Here is a 22,996-nt window from a genome sequence, read left to right on the forward strand (position 1 = left end):
TGGCAACCAGTATTTTGTGTCACTTACGCTTTCATCTTCAATTTTCTTCAGATACAGAAATCCAGCAGTTCATTTTTCCTTCAACATGCACTTTATGCATTTCTTTTAAAAGAAGATTTTTTAATCTTCTTGCCGCTGAATTTATTATAAAATTTTAGAAAGGTGTTAACCAATAAAAATAAAGCAACATGTGTGATGTACACTGTCCAATAAGTAACAATAACACTAAGAATAGCATTCGGACTATGACCTACTGCTTACCATCTATTTCCCGCACATTTTTCACACACAACTTACCTAATATTTGCTTCATTTCCCATGGCGGAAGCAGACAGACTGGTGGTCTACTGGCCTCTTGCATCTCATGTGCTACAGCCTGGGCCCTGGCACAGCCAGCGGGACACCAAGTGCCCAGCATAGGCAGTAGTAGCAAATACCACCCTAGACCAGGAGGATGTACTAGGTCTTCTGAGCCACTCATGGCCACCACACTTAGTTATCACTGAGTGTCCTGCATGCTGTCCTTGAAAGGGAGGTATTCGTTGTGTTGCATCTAGAAAGAATAGGAAAAAAAAAAAAAAAAAGCCAGGAGAAGAGAGCTGGATTATTTCCAGTCTTCTTACAAAATTTCTAGCATGTTCAAGCGAGAATTCCAATCACTGCTAGACGGCCTTGGAAGAAGGTCTTCTCTGGATGAAAAATTTTACCAAATACTCAGCTTCATTTAATGTAATCTATAATAAAACTGCTTCATTTAAACTTTTTAAAAATCAGGGAAATTACTAAACTAGACAGAAAGGCAGGCTAGACAAAAATTGGGGTCACCCCAGTCAATCATGGCCATGGATCACCTTGCCTAGAAACCTTCTCATCTGTTTTCTATCCCTATAGTTTAGCCTTTTCCAGAATGACATATAGATGGAATCTTCTAATAGGCAACTTTTTGAGTCTGGCTTTTCTAACTTAGCATCACACATTTGAGATTCATCCATGTTGTTACATGTGTCAATAGTTCATTATTTTTATTGATGAGGAAGTATTTCATTATATGGCTGTACCATAATTTGTTTATCCACTCCCCCATTAAAGAACATATGGTTTGTTTTCAGTTTTTGGTCATTATGAATAGCACTGCTATAAATATTCGTGTACAGGTTATGTGTGAACATAACTTTTCATTTCTCTAGGTTAACTATCTAAGAGTAGAATTGCTGGGTCATCTGGTAAATGTATATTTAACTTTATAAGAAATTGCCAAACAGTTTTTCCAGAAGGGCTATGCCAGTTTGCATTCCTACCAACAACATATGAAAGTTCCAGTTGCTTGGAATGCTTGTCAGCACTTGGTATTGTCAGGTTTATTTGTTTTCTTGGGTTTTTTTTTTAGCCATTCTAAATAAGTATGTGGTAATATCTCATTCCATTTTTAATTTGCATTTCCTTCTGACTATTGATATTAAACTTCCTTCCATGTACTTTTTTGCTGTCTTGTTTGGTGAAGGGTTAATATTTTTCGCCAATGTATATAACTGAGTGTTTGTTTCCTGATTATTGTTGGAGAGCTCTTTATATATTCTAAGTGCAAGTCCTTTATCACATACGTAATTTTCAGATATTTTCACGCAGTCAGTAGCTCATCTTTTTATTCTCTTAGCAGTGACTTGCTCAAAGCAAAAGATTTTAATTTTGATGTTCATTTTGTCAATGTTTTTCCTTTATCGATCATGCTCTTAATATTATATCTAGAAAATGTTTGCCTAATCTGAGGTCATAAAAGTTTTCTTCTAAAAGTTTTATGGTTTTGTCTTACATTTAGGTCTATGATCCATTTTAATTTTTGCAAAAGTTGTGAGGTTTAGGTCAAGGTTCTTTTGTGTAAATGAATGTTCTATTATTCCAATACCATTTGTTGAAAAGATGACACTTTCTTCATTGCATTGTTTTGCACCTTTGTCAAAAATCAGTTGACGATATTTGTGTGGTTCTATTTCTGTACTCGCTATTCTGTTCCAGTTATCTTTGTGTTTTTCCTTTTGTCCATACAACACTCCATTGAGGACTATGATTTTATATTAAATCTTCAGATCAGGAAGTCCTCCAACTTTGTTCATTTTCAAAACTGGTTTGACTATCTGATTCCCTTTCCATAAAAATTTTAGAATCAGCTTCTTTATATTTACATAAATCCTTTTGATATTTTTCTTGGGATTGCATTAGATCTATATTCAATATGGGAAAAATCGACATCTTAATATTGTCTTCCAACCAATAAGCAAAGTATATTTTTTCATTTATTTAGGTCTTTGTTTATTTTTTCATCAGTATTTCATCATTTTCAGCATACCAAACTTGCATATATTTTGCTTGATTCATTACTAAGGATTTCATTTTTTGGAGCTATTGTAACTGGTCTTATTTTTGAATTTCTATTTACATTGTTCATTGATAGTTGATAGATTATGTGATAGTTTTGTGTATTAACCATGTATCTGGCAACATTGCTAAACTTGCTAATTAAATCCAGAGCTTTCTAGAAGATTCCTTGGATTTTCTATGTAGATAATCATGGCATTTGTGAATGGAGACAGTTTTTTTTTTTTTTCCCTTCTAATATGAATGTTTTTTATTTCTTTTCCTTGCCTTATTGTGGCTAGGACTTCCAGGATGATGTTCCCTTGTTCCTGATCCTAGGGGAAAACCTCTCGGTCTTCCACCATTAAGTATGTTAACTGTGGGTTTTTTGTTGATGCTGTTTATCAGATTAAGGAAATTCTCCTCTATTTCTAGTTTGCTGAATTTTTTTAAATTTCTTTCTTTTTTTTTTTTTTTGCTGCGTCGAGTCTTAGTTGGCATGGGACCTTAGTTGCCCCGTGGCATGTGGTATCTTAGTTCCCCGACCAGGGATCGAACCAGCGTCCCCTGCATTGCAAGATGGATTCTCAACCACTGGACCACCAGGGAGGTCCCCTAGTTTGCTGAAATTTTAAAATATGAATAGGTACTGAATTTTGTCAAATGCTTCTCTGTGTCTCTTAAGATGATGTAGTTTTCCTTCTTTAGTCCATTAATATCATGGCTACATGAATTAAATTTCAAATATTGAACCAGCCTTCATTCCTGAAATAAACCATACTTGGTCATAATGTGTTTTCCTTTTTATGCATGACTGGATTCAATTTGCTAAAATTTTGAGGACTTATGTATCTATGTTAATGAGGGATATTGGTCTGTAGTTGTCTTCTCCTGCTATATTTTTGTCTGGTTTTGATATCAGAGTAATACTGGTCTCATAAGGTGAGCCTCCGTTTCTATTTTTCTGGAAGACATTGCATATAACTGGTATTGTTTCTTTCTGAAATATTTGATAAAATGAACCAATTCCTCGAAAGACACAAACTACCAAATTTCACTCATCAAAAAGTTTTTAAATTTATTGATATAAAATTGTTCTTAATGTTTTCTTATAATCCTTTTAATTTCTATAAGGTTACTAGTGATGTCCTGTCTTGCATTCCTGATTTTGGAAATTTGTGTCTTCTTTGTGTTTTTCTTGGTCCGTCTAGGTAGAAGTTTTTCTTTTTTTTTTCAATCTTTTCGAAGAACAACTTTTGGCTACATTGATTTTATTGTTTTTAAGCTTGGCTTCCTATGGTCATTCCTGTGTCTGCAAAGCATAATGGTCAGCCAGTGACTGGAGAGAGGTAGTACACAACCACCTCAAGCCAGTAAGCCTTCTGTCCTCTGTCAGTGGACCTGTGTGTGGATAGAAGAAAAGTTTCAAAGATCAAGTCATTTTCAAGTCTTCCCAGTCATCACTTTCCACTGGGCCCTTTTGCATCTCCTCTGTGTGCGTGCACAACCTCAGGGTTGGTCAGCTCTAAGGCTGGCTTGAGCCCTTTCTTGTCTTGCTGTGCATTCAGACAGCCTCAGTCAGGAATATTTTGTCTTGCTCACCACCGTGACATCAGACTGGAGCCATCACGTTCACTCACCTGCCCCTGAGGTTGGCACTTCCACTGACAACACCAACACCCCTAAATCAAGTGAGCTGCTTTCGACTGTGGTAGAGAAGCTGCCAGTCCTAACTTGGCAAAACCTGGCCCTGGCAGAATCTCTGTGTGGATTGAGCTTGGGGGGTGGGGTGAGGGAGAAATAGGGGCATCCCTAGGCCAGAACACCACAGATTCCCATATTTCTTCACCAACGTGTAGCGGTGTTACAGGCATAAATGCTACTCAGATTCATTATATCTGTGGTTGGTCTCTGAGTGCCAAATGGGTTTGTTTGTTTGTTTTTTCAACTTGTCCATGCCCGTAATTGCTTTTTAGGGCCAAAATTTGCCACCCTTCTCACCCGGCCATAGCCAGGAGGAGCCAGTAACTTAGTTTTGAAAAATACAGAAAGACCCTACTAAACCTTAAACTTTTAATTACAGTAAGTCCCCTACATACGAACCTTCAAGTTGTGAACTTTCAAAGATGTGAGCATGCGTTCGCATGTCCAATCACGTAAGTTAGTTCACGTGTCTGGTGTACATTGTCACGTGTGTGCACCCTCTACAAGTGGCTGTGCTTTTGTGTACTGTACTGTACAGTACTGTATAAAGTACGGTAGTACAGTATCTTTATTTCAAGCCCAGGATGTCTGGAAGCAAGCGTAAAAGCAGAGGTATATAGCCGATTGTGTTAGTTGGGTACCTAGACTAACTTTGTTGGACTTACTTATGAACAAATTGGATTTAGGAACGTGCTCTCAGAACAGATCTCGTTCGTATGTAGGTGGCATTTGTGAATGGAGACAGTTTTTTTTTTTAGACTCTTCAGAGCACAGTGCAGTTTATCTGGGGCTGGTGAGAAGGTGCCATAACAGAAGATGAGCTAGTATACTTACTGTATAGCTCTATACATTCTCCTATTTTTAATGCTTACATTTATTTTATGATTATAAGTAGTGTATGTATTTCTTTGAATTCTGTTTTTTAAATTTGTTATTTTATGTATTCATTTCAATGCATTGGCGTAACTCACAGAATACCATCATGTTCACATTTCTCTAAAGCACTGTACTTTTAAAAGTCTGCAAACACATGATCCTTTCAATTTTGTATGTGGGTTTGGAAGCCAGTTTTGTTCTTTCCAGGTTGCTTACAGAGCTATTCATAAGCTTTGTGAAATAAATATTCTTGTCGCTATCTCAGTGGCTTCTTATAGATTCAATCTCTTACAGATTGTGAAGCAATTCTAATGTACAAAACATATTCTTGACAGGCCTTAAGACCCACACACTTATTATGGTAGTGAGTAACTGCAATATTTATAAAGCCACATTACAATATGTCACTGTGATTTATAATGGTTTGGATACTTGGTACACTATGCTAGATACAGACTTTCATAATATACCTTGCTCTTCTTATAAATTCTACATGTCATTTATATATCTAGCTTTATTGATATCTATTCACCTATATATAATTAAAGTGAATTGAAATCATTGACATTGATAATCAATATTTTATGATAAGCCTAGAGATAGCTGGATATATTCTGGGTATCACAAAACTAAATGTGATCATTACAGTATAAGTGTTAACACTTCTGCTTTTCAAGACATACTAATCCTATATTGGGTAAAAAATGCTTTAGACCAAAAACACCTAGAACTAGGATTCCATGTTTCCTAAAATTTCATGAAATAATATATTTCCAAAACTATTAATTCTCCACTACACACCTATTATTGAACATGCTAAAGTCATTGTGTCTTACTTTCTATTTTCCACTCGGTTACAGCATAAATCAAATTGATTTGGTGTGGCCTAGTGGTAGCACGTGATAATGTACCAGAAAAGAAGTGTTTTAAGAAAAGCAAAAGAAACATGAAGAGGTGACAGTTTTTCTTTTAAATTCATATGCAGTAATAAAGATATCAATGCTACCTATGGATATTACGGAAGTTTTTTTAAAGGCTCTTTATAAAATTCATGTCTTAGTCCTCTAAACATATTCCATTAATGAACAGCTGTTTAAGGTTCATCAAAATAAATCCTTACTGTAATTTAATACATTGGCTCCTCCAAATCAGCATGTTGTAGGCTTCATTTAGGTTTTTTTAAAAAATCAATTACACGGATACTGGAGAAGAGATATGACTTGTGGGCAGTTCCTGTGAAACTGAAGAATTGACTGCAAACTCGATAAGAACCAGCCCATGAAATGTGGATGGCAAATGCGGAGTCTGACCATGAGCGATACTCTTGCTGTGCTGGGCACTGGTGCCAGACACGTGAGGGCCCCAGGCTGAGGCCCAGGCACACACTAGAGCCAAACACAGGGGCCAACCAAAGGAGGTGGGAGAACTGGGCAAAGAAACTGAGTGCGTTTTAACCTTGAAGATAAAAAATTATAGAGAGATTTGAGAGCAATCTTTGAATATTTGATGTGTGCTTGTGGCAGGTTCTGTTCTATGACCTTCCCACCATCCATTCTCGCCACCCTATCCCCTTCCTCCCTGCTAACCAATCAGATCTGCTTAGGATGCCTCAGAAACCCCTCAGTCTCAGGAAGAGGAAGCCCCACCCATGCCCTGGGATAGAATCATGATGGGTCTAAACCAGCCATAGTAATAATTCCCCATGGCCAGTGACCGGTCTAGGGGTAACCACGTACCCAATTCTGGCTAAGGAGAAAGGTGAATCAGGTTTTCAGGCTTTCCTCATCCTTTAAGAAGGAAAGAGTTGACTGGCCTGTCTTTCACTTCTTTTTTTCCTACTGGAGAATACAGCGGAAATCACACTCAGAATGGCAGTGTAGAAAGATAGAAAGCACCTGTATCCTTGAGAGCTCCAACAGCTGGACTGTCTACCTGCAGGTATTTTGCTTTGTGAGAAAGCCAAGCTCCTATGTGTTTAATCACAGTAGTTAGGTATTCTGTTCATTGTAGCCAAACACACTCCTAGCCGATGTCATGGAAGAAAAATATATTTGATCCTCACATTCTAGAAGGCAAAACTAAAACCACAGAGTGTGAGTTACAAAATGGAAGATTTGGGGTCAGTATCATAAATCATTTTCTGGCAAATAGAATTGCTGGAACACGAGGTTGCCCCTGGAATCAATGATCCCCCCATCACAAACACAGTCAAACAGAAGGTGGCTGACTGCCCAAGAAGGAATATCTGCATGAGTTGGGAGGTTCCAAGGTCCCTTTGAACTCTAATACTTTGGCTTTATAGTTGAAAAAGACACTATTGATATTTGCTAGTCATGTATGAGAAAACTGGCTTTAAAAGAGTGACAAATTACCAATTATTTTTCTAGATTGCTCAGGATTAAGAACAATGCCTTCCTGATATCAGATCTCTTGATATTTGAAAATATACAGATTCTGTTCCAAGGTTCTTTCATCTTGGCATTTGTGTTGAACCAGTCAAATAACGTCCCATGATTTGTTGCAGTGGATTGTTTTTAAATTAAAGACCAACTGTTTGAACAAGACTGTTCTGGTCAAATTCCCATTGTGAGGATACTGCCTCTGCTCTGAATGAGTCACCTCATTCCTGACTGCTGAATGCCAAATGGGCTCGTCTTCTGTTATGGCACCTTCTCACCAGCCCCAGATAAACTGTCCATTACTGCACTGTGCTCTGAAGAGTCTATTAACTTCTTCCTTTAATCATGCTCCAGGATGCTCTGTGAGCAACTACTTCCGTATATTATAACCCAGGCTCTGCACATGGTCAACAGGGCAGAGGCAACATTTCAACGCCACATCCTGGTTACTTTCTGGAAATTCATTGTGGATTACTTTAATGTTAAGTTTGACTTACAAGATGTGACACTGAGAAAATCATTCATGAACTTGTAATTTTGAGTGCTTGTCTTCACTTGGGTCTCACAATGTTTATTGAGCAACAGCTATGATAATGGTGGTTCTTTGCAGAAACTCAAAAACAACGAAAATAGAAAGCACGGTAGAATAAGGGAGATGAGAGAAGTAACAGCAATGATGCCTTTTATTAGTTTGCAACACTTTTCATTTTGTATGTCAGGACAGACTTTATTATTCCCATTTTATAGATGAGGAAGTTGAGGCTCAAAAACTTACAAATAGGGCCTGGTGGCGCAGTGGTTGAGAATCTGTCTGCCAATGCAGGGGACACGGGTTCGAGCCCTGGTCTGGGAAGATCCCACATGCCGCGGAGCGACTAGGCCTGTGAGCCACAATTGCTGAGCCTGCGCGTCTGGAGCCTGTGCTCCGCAACAAGAGAGGCCGCGATAGTGAGAGGCCCGTGCACCGCGATGAAGAGTGGCCCCCGCTTGCCACAACTAGAGAAAGCCCTCGCACAGAAACGAAGACCCAACACAGCCATAAATAAAAATAAATAAATAAATAAATAAAATTAAAACAAACAAACAAAAAAACAACTTTCAAATAATTAACTACAAACAGGCCAAATGAGACAGTGCCCTTTAGAGGTACAGGCCCACTACTTCTTATCTGAAACCTCGGGCCCACTCGCATGTAGGAATTTTTCAGACTCTAGACAGATAATGGAGTTCATGTACCATTTATTAACTAACACCCACATCAGAGTCTGGGCATCCCTCAGTCATCATACACATTAATATGTTTCTGCAGCAAAAATGTATGAATATTCATATTAGTGAGATAACAACTATACAGGGCTTCAGATCAGCTAGGTCAGGTTTTGCAGCCAAGTAACTTACATAAAATTTTTCCATTTTCAGAGCTAAATTTTGGATTTCAGAAGCTCAGAGAGGGATCCATGGGCCTGTTCCAGCAGCAGAGAGCTAGTCCATTGGGGATGGAGAACTGGATCGTGGGAGAGTTAACGAGGGAAATGACATCTTAGCCAGACCTGGAAGAACCATCAGGGTTTCAAAAACTGAAGACGTAATGAATATACATCTTCTATAAACGGAATCAGCAAGCACTAAACGGGAGAGGTGGTGCAGGAAAGGCACTTCAGGTCATCACACGCTGGCTCCAGGTGATGTGTGTACAGCCTTGAAAGGCCCTGCAGCCCCCTAGGGTGACCAACCTTCTGGGTCAGCCCAGGCTTCTCCTGCCTTTAACACTGAAAGTCCTGTGTCCCAGGAAGCCTCGAAACCCCGGATGCACAGGGATGGTTGATGAGCCAGTAGCCCCATGATCCATTTTCTCTGTTGATGAGGGTCCCAATCGGCAGGACTCAGAGCTGCCGTTTGGATTTGTGCTGTCCACGAGAGCCCTCGGCGGTGCTGGGCTTCCCAGCTCAGGCCTTTTCTGAGCGGGTCCCAGGCCCAGGCCGTGGAGCCCCGGAGCAGCCAGACCCAGAGCCTACCAACAAGCATATAAGGATTTTAAATGTAGAACGTGGAAATACAGCATGTTTTTCTTTTTTTTTAAATAATTTTTATTGGAGTATAGTTGATTTGCAATGTTGTGTTACTTTCAGGTGTACAGCAAAGTGAATTAGTTATACATATACATTTATCCCCTCTTTTTTAGATTCTTTTCCCATATAGGCCATTACAGAGTGTTGAGTTCCCTGTGCTATACAGCAGGTTCTTATTAGTTATCTATTTTATATATAGTAGTGTGTATATGTCAAACCCAAGAAATACAGCATTTTAAGTCACTTTTTTTCTGTACAAATAACCCATTCTTGGTAAGGAGACTCTTTGTTTGAGTAACACCTAGATGGATTATTTAGGGAAACTTTTGTTGCTGGTTGTTAGTCAAGAGTGGCAAGGAAGGCCGGCAAATCCACACCAACAAAAGCAAACTTCAGTCGAAAACCTGAATGTTTGGGAATATCCAGATGTTTAGTGTCCTGCGGTCTCGGCCTCAACGTTGATCATTTGGAATTAAGCGGAGGGGATGAGGCAATGCTCTTAGAGCATTTCACACACAAAAATGTAAAGCTGGACTTAATATAGCAAAATGATAAAAGCCAAATCCAGATAACATTTTCTCCAGAAGAAGCAAACATGCCCGAACAACTTGGCTAACACCTATGTTTAGTCATGAGGATGATACTAATTACCACCAAGTGGTTTTGGCCTTTTATTAATAGGATATCATGGTGTTTCCTGTCTCTAGTTTCCCAGAGGATGGACTAAGAACTGTCACTACATTCTACACACACCCGCCTGAAGCCGGCACAGGGCCGCCTCCCAGGGGCTCCAGCGTGGACATGACAGAACTCCGCCAAACTCCTCCCCGATCCTACACGGCCTCACAGAGCGCATTGATAGGAGCTGTTCTGATTCCAGTGGTGACCAAGCTGTACATAGCCTTTAAGTGACACAACCATTATTTACAAATGAGGGTGTGTCTGCTTTAAGACATTTCTGTAATTTTCAGAAATAATCATAACCACAACCTTGGGCAACACAAATGAGAAAAACTGAAAGAAGATGCAATATACACTAACAAAGCAGGCTTTACAAAATCTGATGTGTTTGGCACCATTTCATTTTCATGAAGAGAATTGGTGACACTGAGTTTAATTAAATGAGGAAGGGAGGAAAATAAGAAAGACCTAATATATTACAAAATATCTAAGTATTCATAATAACTGCAATAAAAAAATAAAATTGACAACATCTAAATAATATCCATGGAACTCTTTACCAACTTTGAGAAGAGAACATTCCCCCGCCCCCCCAACACTGATAAATAGTAAAAGTCAAAGGATCGCTTATTACCTTGTCCATTCATTCATTCATTTACTCATATATTCATTTAACAAATATTTATTCAGAACCTACTGTGTGTCAGACGCCAGGGTAGAGTGTTGAAAATACAAAAAGTTCACACTCTAGCAGGAGAGATGATCTAATAAAGATAATCATGGAATCAACTGGTGAGTGATGTAACTTAATAACAGTATTTCCCACTTGGAGATAACTTTATGATTTACAAGATTCTTTCACATCTTTTTGTATCTTTCTGCATCATTACATTTAAGGCATGTCTCTCATAAACAGAATATGGTTGGGCATATTCTTCAATACAATCTGAGATTTCCTGTCTTTTAACTGAAGAATTTGTTTACTGATACTATAACTTATTTCTAACATCTTATTTTGTGTTTTCTGTGACCACATTTCCTGTATCTTTTTCTCCAAGTTCCTGTCTTGTATGGGATTAAGCTTCATTTATTCTTTTTTGTTTCCTTTTACTGATGTGAATTTATAAATTGTACTTCTATTATTTTACTAAGTTACTACTAAAAAGTTTCAACATGAGCACATAATAAAATCAAAAGTCACCAATGGCTGTATCCTCCTTCCAAACAAAGCAAGAGGCACGCACCCCTCCTGCCAGCCATATTCTTATCTGGTGTTTTAGCCCCACTTTATTTTTAACCCTCTCCCGTTAGTCAGTACTATTGCTACCGGCTTGGGATTGTTGTTCTTTTTACATCAATGCTTATTTATTTGACAAATATGTTTACTAATGTCTTTGTTCTCCATTGGTTTCAATTTCCTTCTTACTGAAATACAGGCTACCCTGGAAACTGATACTTAGATTAACATTTTCCTGTTTTTAATCCCCAAACTTCATAAGACTTACCTATTTCCAAATACAATGTGGTGGGGTTTTTTTTTTTTTTTTTTTGGCTAGTGTTTTTATAGAAAAAGTGTATGTACATCTCAAAATCTAATTAACACTTTTTAAAATATATATATTTATTTGTTTATTTTTATTTATTTTTGGCTGTGTTGGATCTTTGTTGCTGCGTGCGGGCTTTCTCTAGTTGCGGCGAGCGGGGGCTACTCTTCGTTGCAGCTCGCGGGCTTCTAATTGCGGTGGCTTCTCTTGTTGTGGAGCACAGGTTCTAGGTGCGCGGGTTTCAGTAGTTGCAGCATGTGGGCTCAGTAGTTGTGCCTCACGGACTCTAGAGTGCAGGCTCAGTAGTTGTGGCACACGGGCTTAGTTGCTCCCCTGCGTGTGGGATCTTCCCAGACCAAGGCTCAAACCCGTGTCCCCTGCATTGGCAGGCGGATTCTTAACCACTGTGCCACCAGGGAAGTCCCTAATTAACACTTTAAACAAAGCAATGTGAAAGAAGAGTCTGTAGTTTTATTCCAAATTCAACTGGTAGAATTGTGTGAGGATAGCCATGCAGCATTGCCAAAAAAAAAAAACAAATAAAAAATGAACAAACAAAAAACCAAAAATGAATTGGGAATTCCCTGGTGGTCCAGCGGTTAGGACTCCACTGCAGGGGGCATGGGTTCAATACCTGGTCGAGGAACTGAGATCCCACATGCCGGGTGGCAAGGCAAAAAACAAACAAACAAACAAAGAATCGTGTGAGGACATATTGAAAAGTCAGCGAAGTGTGCATCTGCACGTTATGGGCACTAAAGAGGTGTATCGCAGTGAGGCTTCCAAACAGGTGTTTGCTAATAGCCATACTCACTATTCTGTAATCAGGAAGTGATGCTTTAAGCATTTGTCTATTTAAGCTTTTCATGATTATTATAGGTCAATGTTTTGCTTGCTTTGGTTGTATTTTAGGAAAGTAGTGAGTAGTTTGGGGTTGGTATATAATAAACTATCAAAAGAATTTTTCCCATTTCATATAATGGGAAATAGGCTTGGCAGTATTTTCATTTAGAATGTCTGATTTTCAGAAACAAATTACCAGATTTAAGTGGGCAATGCATGTATATTTTTAAGTAGCTCTTTTTAAAATTTTTTAAAATTTATTTATTTTATTTATTTATTTTTGGCTGTGTTGGGTATTCGTTGCTGCATGCGGGCGTTCTCTAGTTGCGACAAGCGGGGCCTACTCTTTGCTGAGGTACGCAGGCTTCTCATTGCAGTGGCTTCTCTTGTTGCGGAGCATGGGCTCTAGGCATGCGGGCTTCAGTAGTTGTGGTGGGTTCAGTAGTTGTGGCTCGCAGGCTCAGTAGTTGTGGCACACGGGCTTAGTTTCTCCGCGGCATGTGGGATCTTCCTAAACAAGGACTCGAATCCGTGTCCTCTGCGTTGGCAGGCAGATTCTTAACCACTGCCCCACCAGGGAAGCCCTAAGTGGCTCTTTAATAGATTCTATATTATCTGCAATGTCTTCATTTTACTTTCACTTCTGAATAACTTAGCTGGGTACTCATTCTAAGTTGACTGTTTTGCCTTCCATAATTTAACGATATTACTCCACTGTCTTTCGGTATTACATCTGAGAATTCTGTTCTCAACTGATTATCATTCCTTTGTAGGTAATCTGTCTTTTTCCCCTGGATTCTTTTAATATTTTTGTTGGTTACTGGCTATTGTGCAGTTTCTATTGTGATGCATCTAAATGTGGATTTGTATGTGTAATATTCTGCTCAGAACCCAGCCGATCATTCAATATACACTTATTGTGCATCTACTACATGCCAGATCCAGGCACTAGGAACCAGCAGAAAGCAGTTCAGACAAAGTCCCATGTTCACGCAGCTTACTTTCTGGTGGGAGAAAACAGGAATTAAACAACAGTCCCATACAAATACATTATGTCTGGTAGTGATAAGTGCTATGGAGAAAAATTAATTAGAGTATGGGCATAGTGAGTTCTGGGGAAGCACTATATAAGGGATCAGGAAGCCCTTTTTGACTAAATGACATTTAAGCAGATACTGACGAAAAGGGGGACATGCCGATTGTGTAACTATCTGGGGAAAGAGCATTATGACTGAAAATACAGCATATGCAAGAGCCCTGAGGTCAGAGCATGCCTGGTGTGTGGTCAAGGAATAGCACAGAAGCCACTGTGGCTAGACAGAAGTGAGAGAGAGAATGGGAGTAGATCAGGTCAGACAAGTGGAGAGGTGGGTAATGCACATGGACCCTACAGTCCGTTTGTAAGGACTTTGGAAAGGCTGTGGGAAGCCACCAAAGTCTTCAACAACAGAATGCGATGTATGTCTAAAAGGCTCACTCTGTGTGCTGTCTGGAGAACAGACATTTTATTATGTAGAGAAGCAAGGATGGAAGCAGGATGACCAATCAGCAGGCCATCGTAGTGGTCCAGAAGAAAGAAGATGGAGATCTGAACGGTGGCAATAGTGGTGGAGGTGTTGAGAAGTGGTCAACTTCTGGAGATATTTTGAGGGAAGAACTAACAACATTTGCTGAATTAATTGTGGGGTATGAGATAAAAAGATCACACCAAATTTTGTGAACCAAGTAATTGAAAGAATGGAATAGGCATTTTCTAAGATGGGAAACTTTAAAGTAGAACAGTTTGGCAGAGCAGGGGAAATCAGGAGTTTCCTTTTGGATACGTTAAGTTTGAGATGTGTATTAGACATCCAAGTGGTGCAGTAGTATAGGAAGTTGGAAATAGAAACTTTTAAGTTCAGAGGAGAGGTCCCAACTGTAGATATAAATCTGGGGAGTTGTCAGCATTTACCACGTACAGCCACATGCGGGGATGGGATCGCCTTAGAGAATAAAAAAAGAGACTAAGCCTTTGATGACTCCTCCACTTAAGGTCAGGAGATGAAAAGGAACCAGTAGAGGACACTGGGAAGGACCAGCCAGAGCAGTATGAGGAGGACCAAGAGAGAGTGATGCCTTCGGGGCTAAGTGAAGAAAGCATTTCAAAGCGGGGAGAGCAATGGACTGTCAAATGCTGCTGATTATACATGTGAGGAGAGATTATACACGTGAGATTGCACTGTTGGATTTAGCAACGTGGAGTTTGTGGGTGGCCTCTTGGTGGACAGATGGAGAGGAAATTCTGACTAGAGGGGCTCCAGGAAACACTAGGAGGGGAGAGAGTGTAGATGGGGAATACAAGCAACTCTTTGAATGAGTGTTGTGAAAAGAACAGAGAAATAGAATAGCATCTGGAGGAGGGTGGGGGACAAGAGAAGTTTGTTTTATTTTACCATGACATGTTATTGCAATATGTTTGTTTGCTGACAGTAATAAGATTGCTGAGAGGGAAAAATTGATTGGGAGAGGGTAGGAGAGAGAGAACAATTGCTGAAGAGAGACTGTGCTGCTTTGTTCTGTGGACTCAATTTTTTCTTCATTTCTAAAAGACTATCAGCTTCTCTGTCTTCAAATATTAATCTCCTTGATTCTCAAAATACCTTCATTCCAGGACCCATAACTGGATACGTACTGGGTCTCCTTAGCGTAGCATCCATATAGCTAAATGATTCTTCAAATGTCCATTTCCTTATCTTTCTGTGCTATATTCCAGGCGATTTCATCAACTCTACCTTTGAGTTAAATAATGCTCCCTTTGACTATGACTAATTTGTTCTTTGACCCATCCACTGAATTCTAAATTTCTATGTTTTTCATTTTTACAATTTCTATTTTATTTTTCAAATCTACTTATTCTTTTCTTATAAGGTCATTTTCTTTCTTACTATTTCTATAATTTATTTCTCTTCATTTTAAACATTTTTATCTTATGTCCCTTTCAGATTGTTCCATTTTCACAGATTCTTGGGAGCCAGTATTCTCATTTATGGCATCTGGAAACTTTGCATCATGGTGGCCTTGTTTCTCACAGAATTTGTGGGGTTTTTTTAGCTTATCTTCAGCCAAACTTGTTTTTCAGTAGGAGTTCTATGCACCCTTACTTGGGCAAAGGTCCCTTTGAAGAAATGTTTATCTTTGCTTCTATTAAACCAGAGTTTTTAGTCTGACCCAAAGATACTGTTTTGACAGCCCCTCTGGAAGGTTGCGAGCCCTTTGAGTGTCCCATATTGAGCGGCTAGTCCTCAAGGCCATGGCTGGTCACCGTGTAAGCACTAACACCCCCAGCGCCCAGCTGCTGAGACGACATCCACGTCCGTTACGCCCACAGGTCATCTTAGTGTCAGCTATAGTTCCCTCCTCTCTGAGTCCCCTTTTTGTTTTTGAAACCCAAGACTTTCCCTTTCCTTGCAGTTTAACTGTATATTTTAAAGTATTTTCTGAACACTTTTTTCACCTAACATTTTTGCTTTTGCAACAGGAGAAATGCCTGCATAGGGTTAATCTTCCAAATACGGTAAACTCAGAAAGAAGTCCAGCACAAAATACTGGTCCCAGAGCACTCGGACTAAACTCAACATTGAAAGTGGCCTCAAAATTCTTCTCAACCCAGAAACAAGTACCAATTTGTCAGAGTTAACATGGGAAATGAAAACTTTCTCCATCCCTGTGATACTACGGAAAGAGCGATTACTTTTTTCTCCCCTCAGGCAATTCAGGAAAAATTCAGTAACAGATCTCCATGGATCCTTAGAGAGAATTCCTGATTCCCAGCTTTTAGCCATATTTTTTTTCAAACTAGGGGGGTGTCTAAATGAGGATCAATATAATAGTAAGGAAGGACATTCCCTGCATTGTACAGCTGGATGCTCTGTGGACCAGACGGCTTGCTTCCTCTAGCGTGCTTAGACTTCATGAAAACGAAAACCTAACCCTGCCTTGGAAGTATCGAGAAGGAGAACGCTGGTGTTTTATGCAGGAAGAACTAAGCAGGTTTTAAACATTTGGAGCATAAGAAGTCATTGATTTCGTGGGTTTTATTATTTTTATGTTTGAATAGATGGCCTTTAATGTATTAAAGAATCTTATATTAGGTTAAGAAGTTACAACACGTAAACATTTTAATATGTGCCCGATAATACTCCTATATTTTTACCAGCCAATGTAACATAGAGATAGCAATTATCCCACTAATCTTCTCTGTTTATAAAGTTGTTAGTATTTTAAAATCTGGGACAGAAGTTCCACTTTGCAGCATAGATAATCCCATTCTATTCTCTTTAATATATTTCCAGCTCTACTTATAACTCGAGTTTCACTGAAAGTGGAAATGTCATTAAGAGCTAAAACATTATGTTAAATAATCAACATGCAAAATAATCTTAATAATAATAATGCAATAATCAACATGTAAAACAAAAACATTATTTAATTTTTAATTTAATTACCTAAAACTACAAGGTGTTAAAGATTGTAATTATGAAGACTGTACAAATGTGTGAAAAAAATATCAAAAACCTTAAATAAGTTCATGAAAATGGGTGCAAAAATGTCCTCTGTCTGCTGTAGCATACTGTAACACTAAATAAACACTAAATAACATTAAAGTGTTATGACAGAATGAAGAAAGGTAAGCCTCAAAATTATACTTCTCCTCTATTGCAATCATGTAAAAATCTATGTTTAAATATCAATAAATAGAAATATAGTTTGGAAACATATTTTAAATAAAATTATTTTAATTAAAAAATATTCTTGGGAATCCCCTGGTGGTCCAGTGGTTAGGACTCCATGCTTTCACTGCCCAGGGCCCGGGTTCAATCCCTGGTCAGGGAACTAAGATCCTGCAAGCCATGCGGAGCAGCCAAAAAAAAAAAAAAAATTCTTAAAAGTATTGACTACAAGAAAATGTATCAAACGGTAATAATAGTGGTTCTCTATGGGCATTTTTCTTTCTTTTTGCCTGCCTGTTTTTCCTATATTTTCTTTCATGAACTTGATTATTTGAAAACCTTTTTCAATTGAAAAGAGTCTATTTGCAGTAGAGGGCATCTATACCATCTTGGACTTATTCAACATAAGCGGTTCATCCTTACGTGTAGTAATCATGCACGTTCTGATATTGCTTCCAAACTCATGGCCCAGCGTTGCTCTGTTAGGAAAAACATCATCTATGTGAAGCAGTGTGGCTCAGCTGCTGACTTTTCTCCAAACCCGTTTCCTTCTCTCCTGGCACACGGCTAGATGTCTTCCCAGCACACGCCACAGGTAGGTGTGTACCTGTGACCAAATTCTAGACAATGGATCTGAGAAGAAGTAGCTGGTACCATTTCCAGAAAGGCCCACAACAGCCTTTCCACGTGCAATGCTGCAGGCTCTTCTCACTCCTTGGGCATCATGGAGATGAGCACCGTGATCCCGGAGACCTCACATGGACGATGTGCCCGGACGTGACAGGCCTCACAGCCTGCCCACCTTCGCTGCTTGGAGAACGGCTGCCCGCTGATCAGAAATACTCATTTCCGATCTGATGCGAGCAAGACGTTAAGTTCTGATTGTGTTAAGCTACTGAGATGGGAGTGTCTGCAAAAGAAGAAAAAAGAAAAGAAACGCTCAACTAAAGGAAAAAGAGATGAGGAATGACAATGAATTCAGTTTGAAAGTACAATAAAAGTCAACTTTGAATAATTGGATCTCTACAGCTATTCCACATCAGTGGTGTTTATATAAGAGTAGTTTCCTCCAAAGTCTTCAGCAACTCATGAATCACGGTGCTTATCCTCACCCAGAGACAGCTATGGGGACAAAGGGAAAGAGCCTGCGATGGGAGTGAACTCCCATGGGCCCCCATGCTCTCGCTTCAACCTTTATCCTTGCCAAGGGAGCCCTGGGAACAAGCAGGATATCATCCCCAGGTGTGAGGAGGCTCCCCGCTCTCTTTACTTCACCCCAATACTTGGATATTCAATACTCAGATATTACCAGAACCCCCGCCATTCTTGGACTCATCCTGCATTAAATATCTGACAACCACGAGCAGCCTGTGTTGTGTGACTATAGTGGAGACGTATCCACAAAAGACCTGGGTCCCGGGCCCCATAGATAAACAACGCTGAAGCTTGCACAGAGCCCCTAAATCTCCCTCTGACTGTTTTTCATCTGCAAAACAGACGTCAAGAAGATTATGGGCCACTTACCTCACGGAGCTGTTGTGAAGGGCAAAGTGAGATCATAGGCTTAAATAAGATGCGAGGTATTGTATTTATTTCTAGAACTGGCAGAAATACAAAACTAACTGACTTCCTAGCCTTGAGGAAGTTGCCTGAATACTGTTTCATATGGACTTTTATCCCAAGGATTTTGAAGATCCCTCAAACAGTTCCCTGCTTTGCCTAAATGAGCCAGCGACGGTCCATCTCTTTGGCCAACGAGAGGTTAATATGACCCTGCTTTAAATAGTTACAAATTCCCATCCTCATCTTGATTTTCTAAAATTAATTTTTATTGGGGTATATAGTTGATTTACAATGTTGTGTTAGTTTCTGCTGTACAGCAAAACGAATCAAGTTATACATATATCCACTCTTTTTTAGATTCTATTCCCATATAGGTCATTACAGAGTATTAAGTAGAATTCCCTGTGCTATACAGTAGGTTCTTATTAGTTATCTATTTTATATATAGTAGTGTGTATATGTTAATTCCAATCTCCCAGTTTATCCCTCCCTGCTTTCCCTCTTGGTATCCATAAGTTTGTTTTCTACATCTGTGACTCTATTTCTGTTTTGTAAATAGGTTCATTTGTACCTCATATTGATAAATCCACCACTGCACTGGACTGGAATACACAATAGTTACTATGTTAATAGGTCTTCTGCAAAGTATTTCCTGTTCTTATTTAATGTCCGGGAACATCATACACGTCTCAGAGGTTAGAATGGCACATCTCTTTCCCTGGATCACCTTGTTGCTGTTACATGTCACTCTTCTCTATCATGTTCTTTGCCTCTACTTTAACACAGTGTCCCCAAGTCCTAAAAGTGTTCAGCTCACCCACGTCACCGAGAGGCCAGATTTGCAAGGATGCTTGCAGGGGAATGCAGGAAGTTCAAATTTGGCTGTGCTATTAAGTGCATTTAGAGGAACACTAGTTCATGGTCACATTCAGTACAGCTGCTTGATGTATTAACTCACATTCAGGAGTCCAAAATTTCATGTGTGGCTGCTTCCTGTTTCCAGTTTGGAAGGAACCTGTCAGATTTCTCTGCAACTGCACAACAGCTCGAGGTGGTGAAGTGGCTGGTGAACCCTCTCTGTTGTTTGAAGTTTGGAACAGGACGTTTCTTCACCCTGAGCTTCTGCAAGGCTCTGACGAGCAGACAAGAAGACAGATGGGCCGGCATGTGGAAGAGACCTCTTCCCTGGGTTTAAGTCCCTTGCAGGAGAGCAGGACACTGAACTTGAGGTTGATTCACACATGGCCTATCTTAGTGAAAATTTTCTCATAACAGTCATGATCTAGAGCTGCATGCTGCTGTCTAGGGGGATTTAGAAAGGACATAGGTTGATGCCTAAACTTGGTGCTATTCCATGATGGTTAAGAGTGAGAAGAAACAAAAAGTCCAAGAAAGCTGAAAGAAGAGAGAGAGAGAGACGGCCGGCACGCCTGAGAACTGATTGAGACAAGTCTTAACCCTGATTTGCTTGACTTGACGGTCAGAATTATACACGTCAAAGAGGTGGCTGTGTGTGGCTTGGATGCGGTTGGGCATCATTCAGTTATTTTTCAAAGGCAGAGTGCTCTACAGACACTGAAGCCACATTTCCTGGGTTTAAGTCAGGGCTGGTCCCTAACTTGCAGGTTACTTAAGCTCTGTGCCTCGATTTTCTCATCTGTAAAATGAGCATCACAGGTGCGCTTACTTCACAGAGGATTAAAGTAAATCAGTGCAGACAGAGTGCTTGGAACGGTGGCTGCAGGCACCGTTTACAATTGTCACCATTCACTGCGCTTGTCAGGGACTTGGCCAGTGAGCTCTGCCATTTCTCTATTTTAACAATGTCTCTTGATTGTGGCAAGGAACTGACGGATCCAAGACGAGCAGGCAGAGAAGAGGGAAGGAAGCAGGGCACAGGGTGGTGATGGGAGAGGATCCAGGAGATCCCACTGATTTAACTCAACTTGACATTTAGTGAGCACTTACTTGCCAGGCATGCGCTAGCCCAGGGGGGTTCGAGGATGAACTAGACTCAGGCTCAGTCACTGAACCGAATCCCAGCTCAGCCGGACTCGTTCCTCACCGCCATACCCATCTCTACCTCTAGCCCTTTGCAAAGCTGGTGCCCCTTCATCTCCCACCATCCAGACCTTACCTGTCCTTCAGAGACAATCCCCTGACCCCTGTCTCCTGTGGCTCACTGCAGTCTTTCCGGCCAACCCCCCCCCCCATCTCTCTGTGTTCAGGGACACCTCAGCAACTGCAGTCACTTGATATGAATTTGAGGAGGATGACAGATTAGTAAAGAAAAGATTTCATGTCTTGCTACTCACCCTAAGTGGACTTCTCTGTCTCCCTCCTCCCTACACGCACACACACATACACATGCATGCACACACGCGCACGCAAGCACACGCACGCACGCACGCTCACACGCACCCACACGCGCACACACGGCCATAAGCCAGGGTGCAGAGGAAAGGCCCAGACCTTGACAAAGTTGCTCTGTTTCTTTGAGCCTCTTTGCCGCATGATACTATGTACCTACCTTGAGGGGCAGCTGGGAGGATTGAATGTGCCTCGTTCATACTAAGTGCTCCCTTCATGGTAGCTTTTCTCAGAACCATTTAATAGATCTGTTTTCATTTCTTGATGGGCTTTGCCACTGACTTTTCATTAGGAAATCGTATGGGAGGCAGTTCAAAATGGTGCTCTAAAGTCATTTCTGTTTCTTGGCTGTGTGGCCCCGGGCAAGTGACATCACCTTTTTCTGACTTCATTTCCTTATCTATAAAATTGGAATAACAGGGGCCCAGCTCACTGAAGTTTTGTGAGGATTAAATGAGATCACGTATGCAGGCACTCAGCACAGGTGCTGGCATATCGTAAGTGTCCAGTAAATGTTAGCAGTTATTATTATTATCATTATTATTATTACTGTCGTTATTATTAAGGCTGAGCAAGAAGCGGAGGACAGTTGACGCCACTAACAGAGATGTGCTTTGAGCAACCTTCATGTGCTGAGGAAAATCCTCCTTTGGCTTTCATTTCTTACACTGTCCAGTGGACAGTTGGAGTTATCTGCCTTGCGGACAATTTATTCTAAGAAGCACTTATTCAGCGTGCTGATGGCGTTTGATCTCCCTGCTTTTGACTTGCAGAACATCAAGAGGAAAACACTGTGTGATGTGTATATAATGATATTGTGGTTTCCTTCTAAATCTAATGGAGCAGGAAAGATAATACCATGTTTAATGCAGACTTGTGTGTAGCTGTCTGAAGGAGGGTTCCAAGCCCTAAAACCAACACCGTTTACCCAATTGCCTTTGAAGAAAAGTAACTGTTAATCATAAAGCGGAAAGAATCTTTGGGAAAACTTTATCAGTATGATCAGCCTATTAGTCTAACATGGTCTGATCCATTTACTCAGGCACATTAAGTGCTTCTGGGTTAACCCTTGCTGGTATTGCTCTTCTCCAGTTGGGGCGACATGTCCTTATGGGCTGTTCTTACATAGAATGTGAAGGATATGCCATCACCTTGTGCAAAGAACGAAAAGAACATCCTGGTATCGGTTCCAGCAGTTCCCTGTGTTTTCGTTTCCAGCAAATACCAAGTCCTTCCATCTTTCACCAGCCTGTACGTGGGGAGAGATGAACAAAATATTCTGATGTGTAAGCTTCTTTCAAAACTTCTACCAGGGAAGCAACTTGAGCGATTGCGCAGGGAAGGTGTGGGTGTATTATCCTGGTCATGCTTAAGGAACTTGGAAAACAGAGTCAGAAAATGGGGGTGGGGTGGGTGGAGAGTTATGGCAGAGATAACTTGGCAGTGGAACAAAAGCGAACCAACGAAAACAGCACAACCTGAGAGAGGAATCGAAGAGGCCGGCAGAGAAAGGGGACATCAAATTGACAACTTAGCCAGAAATCTGGACACTGTAAGACGGGGTCACGCCCCGGACTGAATTTATTGCTGCTTTCCTTGTTAACTCGCCTCATGTTTAAAGTCAAAACTGCCACAGGGATTTTATCTTCGTAATTTGTATGATCTGCCTCAAAATCCGAACCCTGAAAGAAGTCTCCTCAGCTTTGAGGTTCTTACCCGAAGTGAGGAGAATGATGCCGCTCCCATCAGAGGGAAAAAAAAAAGCAGAGGGTTTAGGGATGCTGAAATCGATTTTTTTTTTTTTTTAAGGTAGTGGCTTTGAAAGGAGGTTCTGAATGCGGCTTGTGCTCCGAGAAATGAGCGAGGCACGGAGGTGGGGGGAGGAC

General features: G+C 40.3%; 1 protein-coding gene and 2 long non-coding RNA genes across 3 annotated transcripts in view; 1 reads left to right on the forward strand and 2 right to left on the reverse strand.

Moving 5' to 3' along the window:
- The window catches only part of LOC309610562 (uncharacterized protein), a 651,150-nt gene extending 647,536 nt beyond the window's left edge, over nt 1-3,614 (forward strand). Inside the window, exon 9 of the mRNA XM_082353620.1 lies at nt 3,564-3,614. The gene's annotated coding sequence lies outside the window, so the exon portion shown is untranslated. The remainder of the gene's footprint in view (nt 1-3,563) is intronic.
- Nucleotides 1-22,996, reverse strand: part of LOC309610579 — a 264,883-nt gene that overhangs the window by 209,457 nt on the left and 32,430 nt on the right. The window lies entirely within an intron of this gene.
- LOC309610589 lies at nt 527-18,572 on the reverse strand. The gene is made up of 2 exons (XR_014234061.1): nt 18,487-18,572; nt 527-18,087 (listed from the first exon to the last, which is right to left on the reverse strand). It is a non-coding gene; the product is annotated as an uncharacterized lncRNA (long non-coding RNA).

Source organism: Balaenoptera borealis (assembly GCF_965194805.1).
Source record: "Balaenoptera borealis genome assembly, chromosome: 14".
In the NCBI taxonomy this organism is placed as follows: Eukaryota; Metazoa; Chordata; class Mammalia; order Artiodactyla; family Balaenopteridae; genus Balaenoptera; species Balaenoptera borealis.